Below are 11,038 nucleotides of genomic sequence, written 5' to 3'. Positions count from 1 at the left end.
GTCTGTTGTCATGTGCCACTGCCGGGTCCAACCGCTCACTGATGTCATAGAGAAATAACAAAAAAAATCACGATTATAATACACTCGTATATGAAAAACTACCAAAAACACCCAATCCTAATTTTGATCTCCATAACAAAATCCGATGATGATTTATGGACGTGGATTTTTTATGAATTATTCATTTATTGCTGTCTTTGATTCTGGGAGCCTGAGACTGCAGTCAGTGCCGGTCTTTCCTATACGCAAAGTACGCAATTTGCATAGGGCCCCGCACCACTAGAGGGCCCCCTTGATCTCAGAATTATTTAAAACCATTATATCAAAGAAAAATTATTATTATGTTTAATGAAAACAAGACGCTATAATTTAAATAATTTGCAAACTTCCGAATTTGTGCGGGTTTTTAAAAATACTTAATGATTTCTTAAATCACTGATATGTACTCGGACAACATGCAGGCAGTTTCTCAATCCGAAGGCTGCAGCCTTCAGAGGTCACATTTGTAGGGTGCATATGCGTCATAAAAACGTATTTTAGAATATTAACAATTATAATGTTGACTATTATTCTTAGTTAATGGTTAATTGTTATATTATGCTTATGACTTGCAAATGAAATGCTTATTTAACTTAAATAAATCAGGCTTGATGACGTATGCAGCTGTAGCACCCTCACACCTGATGAGGGGAGATAATAATGTAAGAGAAAACACACACAAGGCACGGAGCTGCTGCTTCACAAGGAGTCTGTGTATTTCTGACAAATCAATAAAACTATTCAAATAATGTAACATGTGTCTCATGAATTATTTCACACAATACAAATAAACATGAATGAAATATAACAGTTCACATTTTGTTACATATGGCACATAGGTTAATGTAATCAATTCAAATAAACATGAATAAATTCACTAAAGGTAATCTGAAAATGACAGTATTTCTTTAGCATCATCACATGGTATGCATTGGAAGAAAATATAAACTTACATCAAACAATTTCTCTAACAAGAGAATCATATTTCTTTTACTCTATATTTAAACACATCTTTTCATCATATTGTTTCATCACACTGTTTATACAAAATAATTAACACTGTAGATGAACGTAACTGTATATAGTTATCTGATTTAAGTGTGTTTTACTATTATAATACATTTGCAACAATCCATTTGCAACTTCAATCTCTCTTTAAAACTTTATCATCTGTAATTATATAATGTAAAACTTCATATATATCAACATATAACATATTATTTTTAACACGTTATCTCAAAGACCACGTGAACACATTAAAATGGCGCACGTGTTCAGTCTGAGTAATATACAAGTTAAACGGAGCAAACTTTTAAAGTGCTAAACACAATAACTTTAACAATTTGAGCAATAACACTTTTCTCTGTGATGTTTGAACATCTTAGACACACATTTTTGTAACAGTCATAGTCCATACCTGATGAGGGGAGATAATAATGTAAGAGAAAACACACACAAGGCACGGAGCTGCTGCTTCACAAGGAGTCTGTGTATTTCTGAGCAGCGCGCCCGTCTCCCCCTACAGGTCAACACTTGCAAGGAAAAGCAATCAAACACTGCAATCATCGATCAAGGCAGAACAAGACAAGATAATAATTGTTACCACAAAGTAATTAATTATTATTAATGTTCTTATTTTTCATTCAATATTCAGACATTGTTGCATAAAATTTATAATTTTGATCTCCAAAAAAAAATGTATAACACCACATATATTTCAACATTTTTGTAACCACCACACTCTCCCCTTCAAAACAAATGTCGTCCCGACATTACTAAAAACACATAGTTGATTCAAATAGGAATTTGCTTGCGTTAGTGCTACAACTAGTGTATGGGCTGCATGATGCCTAATCATATTTTTGTTAGTGTGTTGGGGGGGTGTATAGTGTATGGTCCTTGCTTTACAGCTCGTATAATTATTTCATGCCTTTACAGCTTCTCTAATGCACAGTCATTCTCTCTAGTGGACATATAAATAAACTGGTGCATATGGCGGCATTGGATTAGTCCACTGGTTTAAGTTCCACGTTCCATATGGCACTGACTGAGGTGTTACTGGCGTTACTTGCTCTATATTGTAACATATGGGAGTACCCAAATAATCATAAGTAAATGTCTTTGGTGGTCTCCTTTCTCTTCTAGGCCACCGAGCATTCTGTCTTTCTCCATGGCTACTTATACTTTGCAAGTCATCCATGTCTCTCATACTATCCAGTTCATCATGTTCATTCTCGGCAATGCCTGTTTGCTGCTGATTTACTCTCTCATTTTCTGTTTGCATTCTTGCATTTTCTTTTGTCTCTTTACTAACTCTGTCTCTTTCTTTTTCAGATTCATCAGGCTGGACAGCAGGTAAGTTTGCATTCTCTAACTCGATGTTTTCTTCCACAGGTTGATTGTTTCCTTCCTCAGGTTGATGGAGCTGGACCTCAGGTAAGTGTGTATCTCTTAACTCACGGTTTCCTTCCACAGGTTGACGGAGCTGGACCTCAGGTAATTGTGCATCTCTTAACTCACGGTTTCCTTCCACAGGTTGATGGGGCTGGATCTCAGGTAAGTCATAATAGTAGGCACATCCCTCATCCTCATCTTCTGAGCCAGAATTCTCCTTGACTGCATCAGCTGGTTTATCCATCTTTCTCTTGGTCTTCGACTGTGTGCTTAACTCTATTTCCAGCGGTAAGTAATCACACGGCAACAAGAGATTGCGATGAAGGACTCTTGACCTCCCTTTTCCACGTTCGGGTTTCACTTCGTAAACAGGACCTTCTCCGATTCTTTGGACAACAGTGTGTATAGCATCTTCCCAATGATTGCGCAGTTTTCCTGTGCCTCCTCTGGGTGTGAGATTTCGTATTAGAACACGGTCGCCTGAGTGCAGCACTGAACTCCTCACTTTTCCTTCAAAGTTCCTTTTATTTCTTTCTGCTGATTTTTTTGCATTTTCCTTGACGATTTCATATGCCTCCTGCATTCCTTTCCTCCATCTCCTTACATACTCCTTATGGTCGTCAGTCCCTCCTTCTGGTGCTAAGCCAAAGAGAAAATCAACAGGCAGTCTTGGCGATCTCCCAAAGAGGAGATAAAATGGGGAAAATCCTGTTACCTCACATCGTGTACTGTTGTAGGCAAAGGTCAGTTTATTGAGTGATTCCTTCCAGTTGGCCTTTTGTGTCTCCGTCAATGTCTTTAACATTTGGAGCAATGTCCGATTGAAACGTTCCACCTGCCCGTTTCCTTGGGGGTGGTACGGGGTGGTTCGTGACCCTGCGATCCCGCAGTTCTTTTTCAACTGGGAGAACAGCTGATTTTCAAATTCTGCTCCCTGATCGTGATGGATCCTTTGGGGAAATCCGAATTTCAGTGCGTAGTCATTGAAAATTCGATCAGCGGCAGTTTTAGCAGATTTAGATGTTGTTGCATAGACCTGGGCAAATCTTGTAAAGTGATCAACTATTACGAGTATATACTCGTATCCTCCTTTACTTTTATCAAGATGCAAAAAGTCAATAGAAACAAGTTCAAATGGGTGAGTGGTTACAATATTCACAAGAGGTGCTCTGGTCTCTTTACTTGGTTTCTTTTGCCTTAAACAGTTACATCTCTTTGTCACAAAATGTTCAATTTCACAGTGCATTTTTGGCCAGAAGAATCGGTCTCCAATCAAGGACGCTGTTCTTTCCACTCCTTGATGTCCCATTTTATTATGTAGTTCTTCCAGGACACGTAGTTTATATTTCTCTGGTAGCACAAGCTGTGTTCGAGTAGCTGTCTTTCTGCGAAGGATTCCATCCTCCTCTATGCAAAGCTTGTCCCAGTGGCGCAGCAGACTTTTACTTGTTGCACTGAATGTCTTTAATAATTGCTTGGTTGGTTTTTGGCCAGCTACCTTACATTGTACTACTGGTCCAATGTGAATATCATCACTCTGTGCTTGTCGGATTTGGTCAGCAGAATAAGTTTCAATCTGGTCTACTGTACTCTCAGAATCAGAAAACAAAGATGTGGCAGTCCATGCTGTGGTCAGATCTTGAGCTTCAATGGCCTGGATGGTTGCTTTGACACAATCAGATGATAGTTCTTCTGTACATTGTTCTAACATTCTTTCAGCATCCAGTGGCATTCTGGACAAGCTATCTGCGTCAATGTTTTCTTTGCCTGGGCGATATTTAATGGTGAAATGAAAGTCTGCAAGTTCTGCTACCCATCTACACCCCGTTGCATTGAGCTTTGCACTTGTCATTACATAAGTAAGCGGATTGTTGTCGCTGTATACTGTGAAGGTGGGTGCATAATACAGGTAATCTCGGAACTTTTCTGTGATTGACCACTTTAAGGCTAAAAATTCCAATTTCCCTGAGTGCAAATGGTAATTTCGTTCAGAGGCTGTCAGTGTGCGAGATCCGTAGGCAATCACTCTAAGTTTTCCACTCTGCCTTTGGTACAGAACAGCACCAAGCCCTTGGTTTGAGGCGTCTGTGTGAAGTATAAACGGCTGTGAAAAATCAGGGAATCCCAGCACTGGAGGTTTCGCCAGGCAGTCTATTAGTCTCTCTAATATCTGCTGGTGTTGTTCTGTCCATACAATGGGCTTTTGAGAAGGTACTCCTTTTTTTCTGTTTGTCTTAACATTGGTGGTAATCCCATTACTTCCTTTTTCCTCGGTGTCAGTTGCTCCTTTTAGCAGGTCATACAATGGTCCAGCAATCTTGGAAAAATTTTGGATGTACTGCCGATAATAACTCAACAGGCCAAGTACTGCTCGCAACTGCCCCACCGTGCTCGGTCTTTTTTCCTTCAGCGCTCTTACCGCCACAGTGTCAGCAGGGTCTATTTTACTCCCTTCTGCGGACACGATCCTTCCCAAGTACCGGACTTCTCTCTTAAATATTTCACACTTTCCAGGTTTGAGCTTGATCCCATATCGTCTCAAATGCTGCAGAACCTTTCTCACATCATTCACATGGTCTTCGAAGGATTTACTGAACACCAGTGTGTCGTCGAGGTAGGGGACACAGCAGTCATCTCGGAGATCTTCCAGGCACTCTTCCATGCAGCGTTGGAAGGCTGCGGGGGCATTCATCAATCCAAATGGGACGCGGATCCACTCATAGAGCCCCCATGGTGTCACAAATGCTGTCAAAGGTTGACTCTCTTTGGCCATAAAGCCCTGATGATATGCCTTCCCTTGGTCGAGTAATGAGAACCAGGTGTTTCCTCCTAGACTGTCCAATATATCTTGAACACGTGGGATGGGCTGTCGATCCGGATTTGTCTTTCTATTCAATTCCCTATAATCTATGCACAACCGTAGGCTGCCATCTTTTTTGCGAACACAAACAACAGGCGAGGAGTATGGTGAGTTAGACTTTTGTACCCATCCTTGTGCAATAAGGTTGTGTAGGTAATCCTTCATTTCCTTATACAGAGGTCTAGGTACTGACTGGTAAGTGCGTGTGACTGGGGTGGTGTCTTTTAGTGAAATAGTCAACTGCAATCCATCTATGCAACCGATGTCATCATCAGACTTTGAGAATGAAGCTGCCTCTTCTCTTAACATCTGTTGTACAATTTCTCTCCTTGATTCACTGAGGTGACTTAAGTCCAATGGTGGGTCCCATGTTGGGTCAGAATGTGGTTCAGATTGGTTTGTGACTTGATTTATCTTCACAGATTCCATATGAGGTTCCTCGAGGACAGGAGATGGATATACGGCCTGGACTGGGTGCACTGTACCGATAACTGTCTTGCCACCTAATATTATATCATGGTCAGTAGGATTTTGGACAGAGACGATGACATGTGGTGAGGTCTGTTTCCGGAGTTTCACAAGGGTTTCACAGAACTCCAAGCCCTCGGTCCACGTAGGGTTTAAGGCAGGCTCGAACATTAGCACTGTGTCCTCCTTTGGTGTAGATGTCTGCACTCTACATTCAATTTGAACTGAGGTATGTTTAGCCACATTGACTTGTTCTCTTGTTGTTTTAATGATGTAATCACGTGGTGTTTCTGCATGCACTTGTTTGATGAATGCTTGAATCTTCTTCTCTTCAGTATTAGGTATGGCTGACATCTCTGTGTCACTATTGTGGGGCTGGAGTAACGTGCTCTTGTTTGCTATTTGTTCAATCACATTATACCCAATGATAGGATGGCATAAGTGTCTACCCCTCATCACTAACACAGGTATGGTGAGTTCATTTTCTTTTCTTTTATCCAGCTCTAGTCCAAAGGAGATTTCCATCCATCCTATATAGGGTATATTTTGACCATTTGCAGCTACGAGACGAAGTTCTTCAGGTGCATCGATTGCTTCTGATACATCTCTTACTCTCACACTTGGCAAGTAGCTATTTTTCCACCATTCATCGACAATGCAGACTTGAGAACCAGTGTCCCATAATGCCTCCACTAGTAGACCTTGAAGGTAGCATTTTACAAGACATTGTTTTCCTACCAGAGAAGCACAAGTAGGTTTGTTTGTCTTCACAACTTTTGCACTTGAGACAGGGTTCACATTTAACTTTGAATATCCGTTACACTGTTTCTTATGGTTGGCCCAATGATCCACTTGGCATGCTTTTGAGCAGTACAACGTCTGTTTACAATTTGAGCATTGTCTTAATACCATGCCATTATTTCTAACGCCACAGTATGTACAGCACTGAGGGGACTTTTGTATAGAACCGGTCACTCCCTGTCCCGCGGTCGTGACCCAGTCCCGTTTAACGGCCCATCCCTCTGCATGACGGGCATCCTCGCCCGACAGCCAGCTGCAAAATGGTCGCCGCCACCACACTTGTAGCAATGGGTACAGTAGACATCTAACCCACTTTGCTGACAGGCAAAACACTTCCTTACTCGAGTTGCAGGAGGGTAATAACGCTGTGCTGGAACCCATCGTGGATGCTGAATTGTCTCTCTCCTCTGGAAGTAAGGCTGCTGATAGTATTGATGCTGCGGCGGTGGCCCACTAGCTATATCTCCTACCAGAGAGGAACACTGGGGTGACGTGACCTGGGGCTGTTTGATTGACTCTTTAATCTGCGAAACTTCTACACTGAGGTCTTTCAACAAGGCCATCCCAGAGCGCATTTCTCTCAGCTCACTTAAGATATTGAGTTCAGCCTTCTCTGTGTCCTTCTGACACTGTCCTTTTCCCTTCCTTTCGACACTAGTGTCGTTTGATTGTACAGTATGCACTTTGGTGACACTTGGTTGTGCAAGCCTCTTTTTACTTTGGCGTTCTGTCTCATGGGCACATGCTAAATTGACCTTGTCAAAAAGCAGCTCATCACTTACATCAGCTTGAGTCAGGTAAGGCCTTAGATCACCTCTGATACTATCATTCTGCAGGCCGGTCAGAACGGTATGGAGAAACATACTCTGAACTAACTGTGGATCGTACTTCAAACTGGAGTCGGCTTCTTGTGAGGCGAATAGAATTTTCTGTCTTAAATCTAAACAGCGAACAAGAAAGCTCTGTGGGGTCTCTTTGTTGCTTTGTACCTCTGAGGTAAGTTGTTTATACAATTCCGTTGCACCCTTTTCTTGGAAATGAGCTCTGAGTATGCGTCTCAGTGTGGGCAGAGTAAGATTTGTCTTTCCCTCCAGGTAGCTACGAAGCTGCATTCCCGGTGCAATTGCTCTTATTACTGCATCAACAATTTCGAGTTCAGAGAAACCCCTACTCAGTCCATGTTCAATTTGGTGAGCAAGACTTGAGAAGGTGAGTTTGTCCTTTTGTCCAGGTTCACCTATCTGACCTGATATCTTAAACTCTCTGCTCCAGGTCGCCACAACTGGCCGCACTGATGGTTGGGGCATATTTGGGATGATGTTTCTTCGTGTATCATGGTCTAATTGTGTGCTACAGTGAGTTGAAACACTAATGTGATGTGTGTCTGCAACAATATTCTGTTTTCGTTCAATCAACTTCTGCAAAGCTAACTGCAAGTTGTCAATTTCTTTTTGCAGTAATTCCTGCTCTGTGACCTGCTCTACTGAGTCTACAGCCACCCCCTGCTGTGTTATTTGTGACCCTGAAATGTTTTCAGTATTCTGCTGAAGTTCAGAAATTTTGTCCCTTAAACACAAAAATTCAGACATACCCTCATCTTCTAGTTCACTTAGCCCCTCCCTCTCAAAGTGTTTCACCAGGGTAGAAATAACAACTGAACGTGTTTGGCTAACAACATTCTCACACTCATCAATATTTACAAACTCACATAATTTAACAAGTTTTTCTTTTGACAGTGAATACAATGCTCCAATCACTTCAAGCTTTAAGTCCTCCAATGGTTCCATTGTTCATTTAGACTTTAGGTGAGTGCAAAGTGATGTGCAAAAGCGTCCTTAGCTGGTCTGAAGATGACGATGCACTGGGAATTAACGATAAACCTCAGATGACACGCTATTTTCTTCCAAACCCAACGCTGACGCAAGCCGTTCTCACTCTGCTGTTCTCCCAAGCCAAATTTTAGAGTGAATAGCACCGTAGGTAGACCATCATCTATGGACGCCGACCTTCACTGCATATTCATCCTCGCTGGGGCCTCCAAAATGTAGCACCCTCACACCTGATGAGGGGAGATAATAATGTAAGAGAAAACACACACAAGGCACGGAGCTGCTGCTTCACAAGGAGTCTGTGTATTTCTGACAAATCAATAAAACTATTCAAATAATGTAACATGTGTCTCATGAATTATTTCACACAATACAAATAAACATGAATGAAATATAACAGTTCACATTTTGTTACATATGGCACATAGGTTAATGTAATCAATTCAAATAAACATGAATAAATTCACTAAAGGTAATCTGAAAATGACAGTATTTCTTTAGCATCATCACATGGTATGCATTGGAAGAAAATATAAACTTACATCAAACAATTTCTCTAACAAGAGAATCATATTTCTTTTACTCTATATTTAAACACATCTTTTCATCATATTGTTTCATCACACTGTTTATACAAAATAATTAACACTGTAGATGAACGTAACTGTATATAGTTATCTGATTTAAGTGTGTTTTACTATTATAATACATTTGCAACAATCCATTTGCAACTTCAATCTCTCTTTAAAACTTTATCATCTGTAATTATATAATGTAAAACTTCATATATATCAACATATAACATATTATTTTTAACACGTTATCTCAAAGACCACGTGAACACATTAAAATGGCGCACGTGTTCAGTCTGAGTAATATACAAGTTAAACGGAGCAAACTTTTAAAGTGCTAAACACAATAACTTTAACAATTTGAGCAATAACACTTTTCTCTGTGATGTTTGAACATCTTAGACACACATTTTTGTAACAGTCATAGTCCATACCTGATGAGGGGAGATAATAATGTAAGAGAAAACACACACAAGGCACGGAGCTGCTGCTTCACAAGGAGTCTGTGTATTTCTGAGCAGCGCGCCCGTCTCCCCCTACAGGTCAACACTTGCAAGGAAAAGCAATCAAACACTGCAATCATCGATCAAGGCAGAACAAGACAAGATAATAATTGTTACCACAAAGTAATTAATTATTATTAATGTTCTTATTTTTCATTCAATATTCAGACATTGTTGCATAAAATTTATAATTTTGATCTCCAAAAAAAAATGTATAACACCACATATATTTCAACATTTTTGTAACCACCACACAGCGCGCATATGCGACATGATCCGGAGGTTGCAGCCTTCAAATTTAGAAACGGCCGCGTGCATGACGCAGAAGAGTGATTTGGTAACGATGCGCATATTATATACCCACCATTGATTTAAAACAAAGACAAAGCTATCCGTCTGGAGCAGAATAAAGGGGAAAAACGTGAAGCAAGGGAACAAGATAAAGGATTTGCGCGAGCAGATTAAGTCAATGTAAAGACACGCGTCCTAGCATGGGGCGATTCAAGTGACGCGAATTGGGTGACGAAATTGCCGCGAAAACACGCGCTTTTTCCTTTGAACTTCAAGAACGCGCTCTCGTGCAGGATAATTTGACGAGAGAGAGAGAGAGAGAGAGAGAGAGAGAGAGAGAGAGAGAGAGAGAGAGAGAGAGAGAGAGAGAGAGAGAGAGAGAGAGGTAAGAATGGTGCCCACGTCGAGAAAACTTAATAGAAGACTTGAAATTTGTAAAGGATTAAAGTATATGTCACTCGTTTAATTACAGTATGTTAACTGGATAACACTGGATATAACTCATTGTATAGATAATAAAATAATGTATTTTGATTACACAAATCAAACCTAACTATATGATTGTAGCTGCTGACCAGCATAGGGAATCTCTATGGCTAATTTATAAGACATGTTGCTGATACAGTACTGTGTGTTGTACCTTATCTTGTTAATTGAGTCTTTTTGGGCATCTTATGCCTAGAATTATTCAAGGAGATTGATTCTTTTAACTTCCTTTAAAGTTTGATCAGTTGTGCATAATGACATGTGCAACAAATGGATATAAGGTGTCAAACTCATAGATTTGCAATATTTAAAATCAGACACTATTTTTAAAATATTTGGTGTCAACCTCTGTGACAGCTTTAAAGGGACACTTCACCCATTTGCATTAAGCTTTGTATAGTTAGAACTCCAGTCATGTTTTTGAATGGTCATGCATCATTTCCTCAGTTGCCGCTGAGACAGGAGAAATACAGACTTCAGTGTTGCACTTCCTTCTTTCAATGACGTAAAAATCATCATTTTGCATCATTGAAAGAAGGAAGTGCAATGTCTTTGTTGAGGGAATGAGACTACAAACACCCCTTTTCTCTGTAAAATAGGCACCAAATTCTAAATCTATGTTACATTTCAATAAAGATTAATGTTTCTACGGGTGAAATGCTCTTTTAAAGCTGAAACTTATTAAATCCTATCAGAGGTCCAGAATGTCATTGAAACACACAAGTGGCTTTGCTGTCATCAGTATTAAACATGTTACCCCTCGAAGTACCCCTCCCCACAGAGCCCCCCCCCCCC

The 11,038-nt window shown here is 40.4% G+C and overlaps 1 long non-coding RNA gene across 1 annotated transcript; it reads left to right on the top strand.

The window, feature by feature from the left end:
• The first annotated feature begins 9,724 nt into the window (after positions 1–9,724).
• LOC141351447 (uncharacterized) lies at positions 9,725–10,135 on the top strand. Its single transcript, XR_012359704.1, has 2 exons — positions 9,725–9,937; positions 9,973–10,135. It is a non-coding gene; the product is annotated as an uncharacterized lncRNA (long non-coding RNA).
• Positions 10,136–11,038: the final 903 nt, after the last annotated feature.

The sequence above is a fragment of the Misgurnus anguillicaudatus genome, chromosome 20 (assembly GCF_027580225.2).
Source record: "Misgurnus anguillicaudatus chromosome 20, ASM2758022v2, whole genome shotgun sequence".
Classification (NCBI taxonomy): Eukaryota; Metazoa; Chordata; class Actinopteri; order Cypriniformes; family Cobitidae; genus Misgurnus; species Misgurnus anguillicaudatus.
Note: the sequence above shows the minus strand (reverse complement) of the source record. Positions and strands in the feature narration are given on the sequence as shown.